General features: G+C 35.5%; 1 pseudogene; it reads right to left on the bottom strand.

Moving 5' to 3' along the window:
* Positions 1 to 15,916, bottom strand: part of LOC128170946 (multiple epidermal growth factor-like domains protein 10) — an 84,455-nt pseudogene that overhangs the window by 10,923 nt on the left and 57,616 nt on the right.

Raw genomic sequence — 15,916 nt, 5'->3', positions numbered from 1 at the left:
ATATACCTTTAATATGCCCCTGTCAAGAGTGAATGCCACGTACAAACAAGGAAATCGAGTTTTGGGTCGGGCCCTAATTCTAACACAACTAACAGGGGATAACCAGAGATAGACCACAAAACCGCCCCTAGGAGTTCAACGCATCTAGCTGATATTCAAAAGATACCACTTATTAACCAAAATTCCTCCTTAGCACCGTGTTGTAGTTGATGAATGAGTTGGTTGTCGCGTCTACGCTGGAATCGAAAACCTTTACCACAGCATGGTGTTAAACGTTATTATGTTTTTAACTGCCCTTGGAAAATTATTAATTCTAACTCATAGTATTCTCTCTTATTTTATTAATATACAGTTTATTATGTGTCACTAATCCATATCGCCACCCATATGTTGACGATTTTTAGAATGATTAATCCAGCCTTCATTATCAAGAAGTATTAATGTCATAAACAAATAATACATATACATGTATCGACTGCGAACAATACATAAAATTACATTAACATATATAACAGGTGCCTCGTTCAATACATTGAGGGTTTCTTTACATAACACCATGTCGTTGTTCCATAACCTTAGATCAAATTCACGCACGGCATGATGGCGTCATTGGTATTGAATACAAGTACAATGATCAGTGCATACAAAAAGTGTTTGCAATGATCTGTTGCGTTAAGATGAAAATTAATGTAAAACTAAAATAAACCAAGTTTTTGTATCTGTGTACATGCATCTCTGTTTTTATCTTCAATGTTTAGAATGTATTTACATAGAAATAAGTATAATACGTAAACTGTGTAATGTCGATCACAACGTTACATGTACATCAATTCTTCATGTTTTACAGCATTACCATGGTTACCTTATCTGATCGGAAGTATGAAGAATGTCGCGTACAAGTTCGTGGAAATCTTGTTCTCAATTTAGTTATAGTTTCTAGCGATCACGAATTAATTATGTCAACAAAATCAAATATATATGACTGCTGTCACGAGAAAAGGGCTCTTACGATCACATTTTCAGAAATTCACATTTTTTGTCAATTTGGATTAGCCAACTGTTCCTGAATGCAAATATACAAAGACATTCAAGATATTGTGTTTTTTAAGCATGTTATGACAAATTTAGTAAGACATGTTAACACTATTTTGTTTGACGTTGCTTGTCGAATACGTCATGAAATCACGAACGTCAAATTTTGTTTTGTTTAATCCTTTTCAGTTGTTTCAAGAAAAAAAAATCAATAACTATCTATACAATTGTAAATGCCTAACAATATCAACAAAAATGAACAAAAACATTTTGAATATCCAGGTACACTTCGGTAAATCGATAAGATAATTAAGGATATATAAGGATATTTAAAGCCAACAAATATCAAATGTCTTCCCACCTTGAAATACATCTTAGTTTATTAAGCTGCCGGGGAGCTAACATGTAACAAACATGTAACAAACATGTAATCAAACGTCTTAGTTATTTAAGCTGCCGGGGAGCTAACAAACAGACATGTAACAAAAACACATGAACAAAAATGATTAAATTCGATGCCTATGTTTCAGCATTTTAGAGTATAATTAAGAATGCACATAAGTGCTTCATTCTGAAAAAGATAAATATTTATTTATGTATTGATCCTTTTTGCACGACTATTTTATCGCCTAGTACCGATATTACATTTAACGTATTTTTCCGTAAGCGAGTTTAAATACCTGAAATTTTCAAAATTAATGTCTGTTTTTGAATTTCGCAAGTAATATGGTATTTTCTGATTTCTCTTCTCTTTTATAAGTCAGGTATCAACAGTATCTAAAATAATTACGGGTGAAAAAACAATCAGCTTCGACTGTCTCACTGTAATGTCACAACAAACGAAATGCGGTTAGTGGATTTAAGAGAAAGGTTTTAACAAAATAACATCTATTTTTTATACAATAATATACTCGTAACATCCGGGGTAGGATGGGGCAGTTGGGGGGGGGGGGGGGGGGGAGGCGACCCTCCCACTCTTTCTCGCAGCAAACATTTTTTTCAGAAATACATATAAAACATTAAATTATCATGGAGCTAACCCCCCCCCCCCCCCTTACAATTTTAGAAGCATGTAAAAATTTGAATTCTGTTAATGAACGGTGAAATCGTATTATAGTAAGTATAGGCAACACCCCCCCCCCCCCCCCACACACACACACACACACACTTTGAAAAAAAAATATGTTACGTGCTTTTGACTTCTGTCTCTACACCACTGTTTTGTGGTACTGCATGGTTTGTGTCAGTCTTATATTTTTGGAGGGTTTTATAACAACATCAAATCGCCTTTTACCAAAGTGTTAAACACTGCACAATTCCGATGTAATTAAACAACAGGCCAATTGGCATTAACGGTCACCTGAGTAGCAAATATCCTATACACAAACTTGTCATGGAGTCTCAAATGTGCATCAAATTAATTAGGTTTCATACTGGAGTAGAAAAATTATAAATTTGTAATGACGACCACATTTCAAAAAGAACTGTGAAACCTATAATTTTGGTGAAAAACTAAAAGATCTGTCTACAAAATCATGAATTCAGTTTACCTTTCAGGTGTGTGTAAAGAAGATATTTTTTTAACGTTATATGCATTAACATCTATACATCCATTTTGGCCCTGCCCTAGAGTCCAAACCCATCCTTGAGGGTACATGAAAATAAAAAATTCAGTAGAAGACTTCCTGGTAAACATAATTATTAGTCAGTTTTTTTTATACAGATGTGAGAGAATAGAGACGATTTTTTTTTTTTAAAATAAATGCATTAACACTATATTGCCAAATTGCGCCCCCCCCCTTCATGTCCTGAACCCCTGACCCAAGGGCCATGAATATCACAATTTAGGTAAAGGAGATTGTTAATTTCATTACCATGTATTCATTTTTTTGCCCACATGTGTGGGAGATGAGAAGAAGATTTTTTAAGATTTAAAACATTATTACTATATGGCCATATTGGACCCCACCCTAGAGCCTGAACACCTAATAAAGGGGTCATGAATTTCACAATTTTAGTAGAGGCCCTCATGGACATCACAACCATGTATTTAGTTTTTTGCTCACATGTGTGGGAGTAGAGAAGAAGATTTTTAAAGATTTAAAACATTTTTACTATATGGCCATATCTGCCCCACCCTAGAGCTTGAACACCTAACAAAGGGGTCATGAATTTCACAATTTAGGTATTTAGGTATAGGGCTTCATCGAGATCATAATCATGTTTTTAAAAAATATATGGCAGTAGAGAAAAAGATTTTCTAAGATTTAATACATTTTTACTATATGGCCATATTGACCCCACCCTAGAGCCAGAACCCCTGACCCAGGGGCCATAAATTTCACAATTTTGGTAGAGGGCGTCATGGACATCATAACTATGCAACGAGGTTTTTCCTCTCATGTGTGGGAGAAGAGAAGAAGATTTTTGAAAATTTGGCTTTTTTTTTGCTTATTTAGCCCCGCCCGTGGCACCCCAGGGGTGGTAGAGCCATAAATTTGACAATGTAAATTCTTCTTACCAGAAAGATGCTTCACACTAAAAATGGTAACGAAAGGCCGGGTAGTTTTCAAGAAGAAGTTAAAAATGTAAAATTGTTAACGCACGACGCACGAAGACCAATTGCAATAGGTCACACAAAAAAAGACTACGATGGGTTGTTCTGATGTGACTCTGTACGGAGATTTGTTAGATTGTGTATCTAGCGTGTCGTAGAGGTGAGGTTTTGGTTTACACGTCTAACTTCAATTAGATTGTACATACAGTGTAGTATTGCTTATACATTAAAACTTCTCTTATCTTGCAGAGGGTGGTTCTTAGAAATTCGGTCGGATTAGGCAACGTCCGGTTTGGAGAACATTGTTGCTAATTAATTTTAGTATACATGTATAATGCAGTCTTGATCGTCTGTTCTTGCAAAATGTTTAATTCTTCTGAAATATGTTAGCCCTCCTTGATCGTGATTACGATGCAGATTTTTATTTTCTATTTGGAGAACACTAATTGCATAACGGAATACGTACGATGGGAATACTTTTCAAACAAATCATCGTAATTCATAAATTTTGAACAAGCCGATTAACTTAAGAAGTCCTACAAGATACAAGTGCATGAATCACCGGAAATTATTACACAAACATTAACCACTCGACAAGTCAACAGGTGGCTGATTACGAATTGGCGAGAACTGTTTTTATGCAAGAAACAATGAATAAATATACGGGAATTAAAATAAGCAAGAGGCCTATGGGCCACATCGCTCACCTGAAGAACAATAGGTATAAAATCAGCTTAATGGAGTCATAATATAAATTATCTGGACAATGTACAATAATACATGTAGATCCTGTATAAATAAAATCCATTTTCCCCCTGGATATTCTTATGTTTATAATCATTAGTCCCTTTTCTAACAGGATGATTTTATAGTCATATCACATGTTACGTATAGCAGTTCTCAAAAAGATCCTTAACAATAGTTTATATACGGGTTATAAACCTACATCAAACTCTGAACCTTCATGTGAGGCAGAAGAATTGTCCTGGGGCCAAAGTCTTAACAATTATAAAGAATCATCTGATTGATTAGTTTCTGAGAAGAAGGTCTTTAAAGATTTACTCTATATATTCCTTTGTTAAACTTTGACTCCCCATTGTGGCCCCACCCTACCCCTAAGGATCATGGTTTTCACAACTTTGAATTTTCACTACCTGAGGATGCTTTCCTGGCTGATTAGTTTCTGAGAAACTTTGACCCCCCATTGTGGCCCCATCCTCCCCCCAAAGAAGATTTTTTTAAAAAATGTATCTATAAATTCATATGTTAAACTTCGATTCCCCCCCCCCCCTAATGTGGCTCTATCCTACCCCTGGGGGTCATGATTTTCACAACTTTGAATTTACACTACCTGAGGATGCTTCCACACAAGTTTCAGCTTCCCTATCTGATTAGTTTATGAGAAGAAGATTTTTAAAGATTTACTTCATATATTCTTATGTAAAACTTTAATCCCCCTATTGTGCCCCTCCCCCCCCCCCTACCACTGGGGGTAATGATTTTCACAACCTTGAATCTACACTACCTGAGAATGCTTCCACGCAAGTTTTAGCTTTCCTGGCTGATTAGGTTTTGAAAAGAAGATTTTTAAAGATTTAATCAGATATTCTTATGTAAAACTTCGAGCCACCCATTGTGGCCCCATCCTACCCCCAGAGGCTATGATTTTTGCAACTTTGAATCTACACTACCTGAGAATGCTTCCATACAATTTTCAGCTTTCCTGGCTAATTAGTTTCTGAGAAATTTTTTTTTAAAGATTTACTCTCTTTATTCCTATGTAAAACTTCGAGCCACCCATTGTGGCCCCATCCTACCCCCAGGGGTTATGATTTTTGCAACTTTCAATCTACACTTCCAGGGATGCTTCCATACAAGTTTCAGCTTTCCTGGCTAATTTGTTTCTGAGAAGAAGATTTTTAAAGATTTACTCTCAATATTCCTATGTAAAACTTCGACCCTCCATTGTGGCCACATCCGACATCCGGGGGTCATGATTTTCACAACTTTGTATCTACACTACCTGAGGATGCAGTCACACAATTTTCAGTTTACCTGGCTGATTAGTTTCTGAGAAGAAGAGTTTTAAAGATTTACTCTATATATTCATGTGTTAAACTTTGACCCCCATTGTAGCCCCACCCTCCCCCTGAGGGTCATGATTTTCACAACTTTGAATATACAATGCCTGAGGATGCTTCCACACAATTTTCAGCTTTCCTGGCTGATTAGTTTTTGAGAAGAATATTTTTAAAGATTTACTCTCTATATTCCTATGTAATACATCGACCCCCCATTGTGGCCCCATCCTACCCCCGGGGGTCATGATTTTCACAACTTTGTATCTACACTACCTGAGGATGCAGTCACACAATGTCAGTTTTCCTGGCTGATTAGTTTCTGAGAAGAAGATTTTTAAAGATTTACTCTATAAATTCCTTTGTTAAACTTTGACCCCCTTTTGTGGCCCCACCCTCCCCCCGAGGGTCATGATTTTCACAACTTCAAATTTACAATGCCTGAGTATGCATCCATACAAGTTTCAGCTTTCCTTGCTGATTAGTTTCTGACAAGAAGAATTTAAAAGATTTACTCAGATATTCTTACGTAAAACTTCGAGCCACCCATTATGGCCCCATCCTACCCCCAGGCGTTATTATTTTTGCAACTTTCAATCTAAACTACCTGAGGATGCTTCCATACAAGTTTCAGCTTTCCTGGATCATTAGTTTCTGAAAAGATTTTTAAAGATTTGCTCTCTATATTCCTATGTAAAACTTCGACCCCCCCATTGTGGCCACATCCTACACCCCGGGGTCATGATTTTTACAACTTTGTTTTAACACTACCTGAGGATGCAGTCACACAATTTTCAGCTTACCTGGCTAATTAGTTTCTGAGAAGAAGAGTTTTAAAGATTTACTCCGTATATTCTTGTGTTAAACTTTGACCCCCATTGTGGCCCCAGCCTCCCCCTGAGGGTGATGATTTTCACAACTTTGAGTTTACAATGCCTGAGGATGCTTCCAAACAATTTTCAGCTTTTCTGGCTGATTAGTTTCTGAGAAGAAGATTTTTAAAGATTCACTCTCTATATTCCTATGTAAAACTTCAAGCCACCCATTGTGGCCCCATCCTACCCCTGGGGGTCATGTTTTCACAACTTTGAATCTACACTACCCGAGAATGCTTCCACACAAGTGTCAGTTTTCCTGGCTGATTAGTTTTTGAGAAGAAGAGTTTTAAAGATTTACTCAGATATTCTTATGTAAAACTTCGAGCCACCCATTGTGGCCCCATCCTACCCCCGGGGATTACGATTTTCGCAACTTTGTATCTACCCTACCTTAGGATGCTTCCACACAAGTTTCAGCTTTCCTAGCTGATTAGTTTCTGAGACGAAGATTTTTAAAGATTTACTCTCTATATTCCTAAGTTAAACTTCAACCCCCAATGTGGCCCCATCCTACCCCCGGGGGTCATGATTTTCACAACTTTATTTTTACACTACCTGAAGATGCAGTCACAAATTTTAGCTTTCCTGGCTGATTAGTTTTTGAGAAGAAGATTTTAAAAGATTTACTCAGATATTATTATGTAAAACTTCGAGCCACTCATTGTGGCCCCATCCTACCCCCGGGGATTATGATTTTCGCAACTTTGTATCTACCCTACCTTAGGATGCTTCCACACAAGATTCAGCTTTCCTAGCTGATTAGTTTCCGAGAAGAAGATTTTTAAAGATTTACTCTCTATATTCCTATGTAAAACTTCGACCCCCCCCCATTGTGGCCCCATCCTACCCCCGGGGGTCATGATTTTCACAACTTTGTATCTACACTACCTGAGGATGCAGTCACGCAAGTTTCAGCTTTCCTGGCTGAAAAGTTTCTGAGTAGAAGATTTTTAAAGATTTACTCTATATATTCATGTGTTGAACTTTGACCCCCCCCCCTCATTGTGGACCCACCCTACCCCTGGGGGTCATGTTTTTCACAACTTTGAATTAACACTACCTGAGGATGCGTCCGTACAAGTTTCAGCTTTCCTGGCTGATTCGTTTCTAAGAAGAATATTTTTAAAGATTTACTCTATATATTCCTATGTTAAACTTCGACCCCCCCCCCCCCATTGTGGCCCTACCCTACCCCCTGGGGTCATGATTTTCACAACTTTGTATCTACACTACCTGAGGATGCTTCCACACAAGTTTCAGCTTTTCTGGTTTTATGGTTCGTGAGAAGAAGATTTTTGAAAATTTCTCGATAATTTTCATAAATTCCTAATTATCTCCCTTTGCAAAAGGGCGTGGTCCTTAATTTAGCCTTAGGCTAAGGATGCTTTGTGCCAAGTTTGTTTAAAATTGGCCCAGTGGTTCTTGAGAAGATGTTGAAAATATGAGAAGTTTACAGACACACAGACAAAATGTGATCAGAATAGCTCACTTGAGCTTTCAGCTCCGGTGAGCTTAAAACGGTAATAAACGGGAATTTAATCAAGAATGGAGCATTTTGACGAAGTAAAATGTGACTCCGTAAGTGTAACTATGATACAACGCGCATCACAAACAATACCGGCAGTTTTACTCCCACGGTGTCGTGAATCATGGCCTGAAAAAAATGAGGTGAAATATAATACACAACCCCCATTTTGGATGTCATTCTGGCAGAAAAAATGCGTATTTATTTATAACAAGACCTAACGGTATCAACTGAAATGAATTGCTAGTTTTGACTTATGTTCACAGTTGTTTAAATCAAAAAGCAACGAAGGAAAATTGATCGATAATTGAGCAGTAATTATCCCGCATAAGGCCGATCGATGAGTGGCCGGAGTACGGGAGATAACTTCCACTAATTATAAAGAGTTGGTTCTTTTCATCTCGGCCGGTTTTACAGAATAGACAAGATCTGGGTTACACAACATTTTTTTAAACATAAAATGATAAGAAAATGTCAAGGGACTGAATAATTTTGCCGGATTGGACAACATGCCGGAATGGACAACATTCAGATTCAACAAGTTTTACTGTATACTTATGGGATTATTCAGCACAATAGAAGTAAATAAATTGTGTACATTTAATATTAACTATCCTAAGAATTCAAGATTAATGACCACTATTACCATAAAGGATATTTTAAACCAATGCTACATGTAGACTTGATATATATATTTGCAAAAATTACCTACTTTTAATTATTTAAGCAAACAAATAAATTCTTCAAGCTTGTATGTGTACAGCGTTGTATCTCTGATGCGATTTTATAAACTGTAATCATTGGAATAATCAAGAATTATCCACATTTGTTGTTTTCTTTTTTTCAAATGCAAGATTAATTTCCATGTGTATATCGATAGTACGAGAACTGATAGACGTATCTTACATTTAGTGGGTTATCACACTGGGTTTTGATTATTAACCAAATCAAATGTTCTTATTAGTAATGTTGAGAAATGAATGATTGAATGAATACATCTCTCTTTACCCCCTCCCCAACTTGCGCTCTCTCTCTCTCTCTCTCTCTCTCTCTCTCTCTCTCTCTCTCTCTCTCTCTCTCTCTCTCTCAATACAGACATCGGCAATGTGATTATCTGTTTTTTTTAATCTGAACAATTCTCCGATTCTCGAAATATTATTTTTGCTGTACATTGTAACAAACACCCATAAGAAACACTGACTGTCAATATCGGCAAAAGAAGGTGTATAGGGAATATATAGCGCAAATGCCCATTCAGTTTAGTCGTAAAATACATTTTTGATTTTCTTAAATTGAATCTATTTAAATATATTTTAATTCAAGTTTGCAAAAGCACAATTTCTAACTATATTCAGTTTTTAATATATTTAACAAAAAATAAAAAAAATATTGCCCCAAATGTGTGTGCTATCGAACCCATGACACAAAATCCCTAGATATATAAGGTTAGCTGTATGTCTGGTGCTCTAACAACTGAGCCATTTCAGACACAACAAAGTAGGCTGTTTAAATACTATGTGTCACTTTGGCCTCGAATTCACGGACTTGTATTATTTTTTCAAAACGTTCAAATGTTGGGATACAAAATAATAGTTTTAATGTATAGTGGGTCACCTCTCCACGTTTTTGTTGTTTGAAATCGGTTTGTTTTCCATTATACCTTGTTTAGGCTATGAGAAAAAATATAGAGCACAGACCCACTCTATATAAGAAAATGCCTTTAAGTTCTAAAAAAAAAAACACTATTTGCAGGTTTTGTTACGTATATGTCTGTTTGAATCAACATATTCCCAGTATTGAACATATTTATAGATTAAAAATAAATGATATGTTAAATATATATTGTTTTAAATGATATTTTTTAAAATATTAGAATGATTTGCATTCGATATTCTAATTTCTCAGTATCTTGTCCGACCGTGCATGGATGTTTTACACGCCTGATGCACCCATCATCTTTGTTGGTTGTATGCATAAAAATTAATAAGATGAGAAAATATCATAAATGACGTTTATTGTGCAGCGTCCATGCATGGTAATTTTCACAGAGGTCTTACATGTAGCATGCGCGGATCTAGAGAGGAAAGGTGTGTGTCAGAGGGGTCCGGCCCCCCCTTGTAAATTAATTTTTCTTTAAATTTGTATAAAAAAAATTGCCAAAAGTATGCCTCAGACCCTATCAGACCACCCTACCCCCCCCCCCCCCCCCCCCGGAAGAATTTTCTGGATCTGCGGTCGTGTAGTGTATATATTTAGCGATAAATATATTTTTTTCTTCAATGATAAAACAGCGATGCCATTGACTTAATATCAAAAGTATAACAGTATTAATGACTGGGTTTTTTTTTCAAACCTGTTAATGTTATTGAATTTAGAACCATGTATGTAACTGACCTGAGATGAATATATTATCATATAAATGCTTAAACTATAAAACCTCGAAGATGTTATGACACACCGAAAATCTAGTCATACAAATTTGTGTGTACGTTAAATATCTCAAAAAGTACACATAACACGTGGATTTTGGTTGTCAGATTGCACAAAAGAACAACTTATGTTTCGTGCAGATTATCACTTATATTTCATTCATACATATAAATTTAGTTTTAAGTTGTTTCTGTAAATGTCACGAAGAATAAGATTTTCCCATCAAATCAAATGAAAAGTTTACAGTGTTAACATATTTTTCAAACTCTTCGAATCCTTGAGTTACATGTACATGTTTTTAAAAGTATTTAACATTTTAACAGTCGGTCGCTATGTAGAATACAAATACATGACTAATGTGTTGTTTTTAAAGTTTAAAAGCGGGTGAAAAAGCAGCATTCTTACGAAAGTTCAGTTGTGTTCAATATTTCGTTCGATAAGCAATACAAACATAAGAAATTATTGGTAATCAAACAAACGTGGAAAATAAAGGAGCTATCGTATAAATACAATCCACGGCATTATCGAAAAATCAAGAAATAAACCTGCATAATAACTATTTCAAACATCATAATCAAATCGTGGGTTTTAACAGAACTGTTATCTGATAGTAAATATAAAAGAATAAAATGTGACTATACCCTGCAGATTATTGTTCGTCCTGAAGTATATGGTGATGTTGTGGATGCTGTGGATGGTGGTCAGGTTCACCCACCAGGTGGCGGTTTGTCCGGACAATGATATAACACATTGACCTCCCCACTGACTCAGGTCTGATTTACGTCCATCTACAGCGTTACTGGCGTCCCATCTGTCACCATACCATGGGTCCTGTTGGTATGCTGGTTTGTTGAGGGCGACATTAACTGTGAAGATAAACACATAGTATAGTGTCATTCTCGGTGCTTTGGTGCTATACATAAAAAACTTTAACTATGAATAAGATAAATACATTAACATTCATAGTAATATAAATAAATTCTAACTGTTATCAGAAATGTATATATTTTGGTTGTAAATGTCAACCAATGTTTGAAAATCAGTCTAATGATTGAACTGTTTGTTTACATAATTTAAAGTGTATCCAACAAAACACACAACAAAACCTCCCTCTAAAAATAGAACGTTTCCTGTCTTTTGAAAAGAGACTTTGAAAGCTGAGATATCGTGCCAAGATACATGTAGGCAGCGGCACGATAAAGAGCCACACTGCATGGTAAATGGCCTTATCACCGAGATTTAAATGTCATCAATTGTATCTGTTGATATAACGGTATATACATGAAAGGAGAGTAGAAGGCAGACTTTTAATACATCCTATAGATCCCGCCATTCATCTGACGCGCAACATGGAACCACTGTTTCCTAGATTCACATTATGTCCAATTTTTCAATACTAATTAATACCAGAGGCGGATCCAGTGTAAAATCCAGTGCTTGTTAAGGTGGTATGGGGCACATTTTAATAACGTGGACAGAAGTATATTACAAGTAATAGCTTTCAAAAATGCTTGCCTGACTAAACAAAATTATTCAATAGAAGCATGCATGTATCAATTAGGCTTATCAGAAATGAATTTTAATTTTCGCTGCTGATCATAAATTTATAAACGGAACGTGCAAATTAAGGACGAAATATCAGTCTTTTCCTCGATCTAGAACATGTAAATATATATCAATTGAAATTCATTGAAATTCATTAAGGTCTTCCGTTTCCAACGGAAGACCTTACTATTATTCTGAAAAAATTTCAAATTTCTTATTATTTTTTTTTTTCTTCTAGACGCCAACTTTGATCCTTAATATCTCGCTCGTTTGTTCACCGATTGTTTTGAAATTTTCAGGACTGATAACATGCCGCGTGATGTTGTCGTTGCATATTTTAGTTGAGGAAAATCCCCATTCGGTTTTGAGTTATTCCCCTTTTAGTAAAATTTAACGACTTCTTTTGTCCAGGGGGGTTTAGCTATAACGATGGCTGGCAGAGTCTCAAAGATGGGCTGGTTTGGAAGCTAATACATTGAATTTGTGCGAGATATATTTTATTTATTATTTAAATGCAAATAAAAGGGGTGGTATAGATGTTGAAACAAAGGCAAGAAAAAAATTCAAAAAAATTCGCGTATTTTCCGTGTTAGTTTCCTACCTGATAAAAATTTGTTAAAACATGTATTTTAAAAGATCTTGGTCTTACCAAGACCTTTCATTCGGTATACAGAAAAAGGGGCTGGCCCCTATAATTAAGGAGTTAGATGCGTCAAAAGTTTCTTGTCAATAACTTGTAAAGGAATAAAAATTTCTAATGCATTATTGAAGCAAAGTTGTAAAGAAATTAATTTTAAATCCTTCCGTGGTATTCAATTTAATGTTTTCGTAATTTATAGCCAGTATTTGCAGAAACAATTGTTGTCAGTTCGGTCCATTTTTGTGGGGGTGCGCACGTTTAGGAGGTTATGAAAGGGCTTTTTGTAATGCACTAACTGATACATGCAGCGCGCAAAAATAATTCTACATAAAATTCCCAAATGTTTTTATTCATATGTACATATTCATTTCATAAAGATGAACGTCTTTGACCTTATTTTTGTTGTTTGTTTCATAACTGTGCCCCTTTCTATATTTAGATGCATTACGAGACTCAGGTAACCGATCGATAGAAGAGTCGCTAGCTGTATTCAGGCCGTTGCCTTGACGACAGTGCATATGCTTGTAGAGCTGGACGTACACATGTTTAACGCCCCACTGTGTTACTGTAACAGAGACATTTTGAATTGTTTCAGTACTGGGAGATGTGTTAATTAAATGGTTCGAATGCATGGTAATTAAACTCAACTTTTCTACAGTACGTATACACGGCCGTCATATAAAGCACAATGTGTATTACTGACATGACAAATGTACGCTGGCAATTTAAACGAACGCGGGATTGCTCCCGATAGAATATTTCTTTTAAAGCAAAACAAAATACTGATTTCCGATGGATATAATATTATCATCGTGGAGATGATTTTAAAAAGTGAACTTAATATTCGTATACGATAATATTTGAATCCAAAGCCGCTATTTTTAAGTAACGGTTATTAGGGATACATGTATTAATTATGACTTGCCCCGCGTTTCACGTTTTTTACTTGCAATGCATCTACAAACGAAAATACCAAACAACCTTCGGCAGCAATTTATAAATAATTTATTACATACTAGTACACAATATTAAAGAGATAATTAAATAAATTGTGCTTTATAATTGTACTTGCTATCTTCCGTGGAAATAATGGCATGGAAAAAATGTTGTTCAATGTTCATCAAAAACGATGTAGCCTTAGCAATCGAAAATAATTAACAAACTGTATATTGATAGATTGACACATTAACAAACATTCAGACCCGCAATGTATTTTTTGCAAATTCTATAAAATGTAGACTCAATAAGTTAATTTTTCCGTTTGGGGTATTTTGAATCACATGTGTACGCTATGTGTACATGTACATATAGATTAATAGCCATATAGATAAACACTTTCAGTGTTGAATTTTTAAAAGATATTTTGTACATGCAAAGCAATCCAATGCAAGGGCTATTAAATTCGAACAATGTACATACGATAGGGATCGAACTGATACTGGTTCTGCTTGTTCTACAAACAGCGAATGAAATGCGAAGTATTAGGGTGTTATTTTTTAAACAAATAAGTATTGCTCTCTTAAAACCTTGCATTACTAAACAAAGTATTTCATTGGAAGCATTATTAGTTACCTTAGCTGCATATATGTAGCTCTCCTTCTGGAAAAATTGAGTACCATCCGAAATTTTTCATAGCAATAGCTTTCCAAAAAGCTTGCCTGACTACCCAAATTTATTCAATGGAAGCATGCATGTATCAATTAGACTATCTTATAAGAAATGAAATTTAATTTTCGCTGCGGATCATAAATTATTAAACTGAACGTGCAGAGTTTAGAAGCAATTTCAATCTTTTTCTTCGATCGAGTGCATGTACCTGTATATCACTGGAAATTAAATCATTTCATTATTTTAAATCATTTTAGGAATGTACATGTATCGAATAATCTCAAACAGCCAAATTGAAAATTGAATTTGTTATATATTAGATGCAAAATCAAAGACATTTTGTTATTTCTAACCATATAGGAAAGGATATTCAAACACGTACATGTAGCATCGTTATTTGAAAGTGTGTGTGGGGGGGGGGGGGGGGGGGGTTTAGGTGGGCAGCTTCATCAAAAAAAAATCGTGACAAGGAATTTAAAAAATGGGGAATTTTGAAAATCCTAATCCGTAGGTGGGAGGGGGTATTTACATTTTAACTTCAATTTAATTCAATTAGAATTACTTTATTTTTTGGTTCCATTTATTACATGCTCCGACAAAAGTGAAAGATCCATGATATCTCTATTTATTATATGACCAGTTAAGAAAATAGAGTGGGTAAGACCATCTACACATCATGTGCTCTGGCCTAACTTGGACTCGCCCACTAATCGGCGAGCCAAAATTATGAATGAGACGTATTATGGCGCGAAGTCTTTCTTTACCATTCACGCAACAGCTGATATCTCAGATAGATCCATCGGCATAGATCCACTGGGAGGGTGTCAACTAATAACTACATATATTATACTTTGGATTGAATGTTTTAGAAGAAATCTATCGAATTAACATACACACTTAATTGACTAGCAATTGTTAGATGTACATTTACATTTGTATACGCGAGTGAAACCCTTTTCCAGATGAATGAAATCGCCCAGGCAATTGATCGAAAATCGGGTCACACGTACCCCACTTCGGCGAATTACTTGTACGTAGCCCCTCCAGTAAATATTCCAATTATATGAATTTATATTTGTTTTAATTAATCCAAACTGATGATTCTTTGTTAATGATGATAATCCAACACCAACTATTACTTACATTGTACTACTTAGACAATGTGTATCATCTTGCGATGACACCTCCCTCTTTTTTTTTTGACCTTTCAAATATGGCAATCTATTTTTAAATCAGGATTACACACGTGCAATGTGAAATGCCCTTTTAATTGAACACTCTTGCTCATTGTGCTTATTACATCCCATATAACGTTTTCATCAATTATGAATATAAATGTTGACACATTAAAGATGCATCCTCAGGCAATTATTAATTCAAGCTTGTGGGTCCCCCCCCCCCCCCCCACTTTTTCTCACAGCAACTAATTTTTTTAAAATTTGCTTATAAAAAATTGAATTATCAAGGATGTAAAAAATTTATATAAAAATAAGGAAATTAGGATTGAAATTGGGAGTTTTTTTTTTTTTTTTGCTTGTCAAGATTTTTTGGATGAGTCTGCCCCCCCCCCCCCCACACTTTCAAAAAGGATGCTACGTGCCTGCATAAAGATAACAACATTCA

This window comes from Crassostrea angulata, chromosome 2 (assembly GCF_025612915.1).
Source record: "Crassostrea angulata isolate pt1a10 chromosome 2, ASM2561291v2, whole genome shotgun sequence".
Classification (NCBI taxonomy): Eukaryota; Metazoa; Mollusca; class Bivalvia; order Ostreida; family Ostreidae; genus Magallana; species Magallana angulata.
This window is presented reverse-complemented; position numbering and strand designations above follow the sequence as displayed.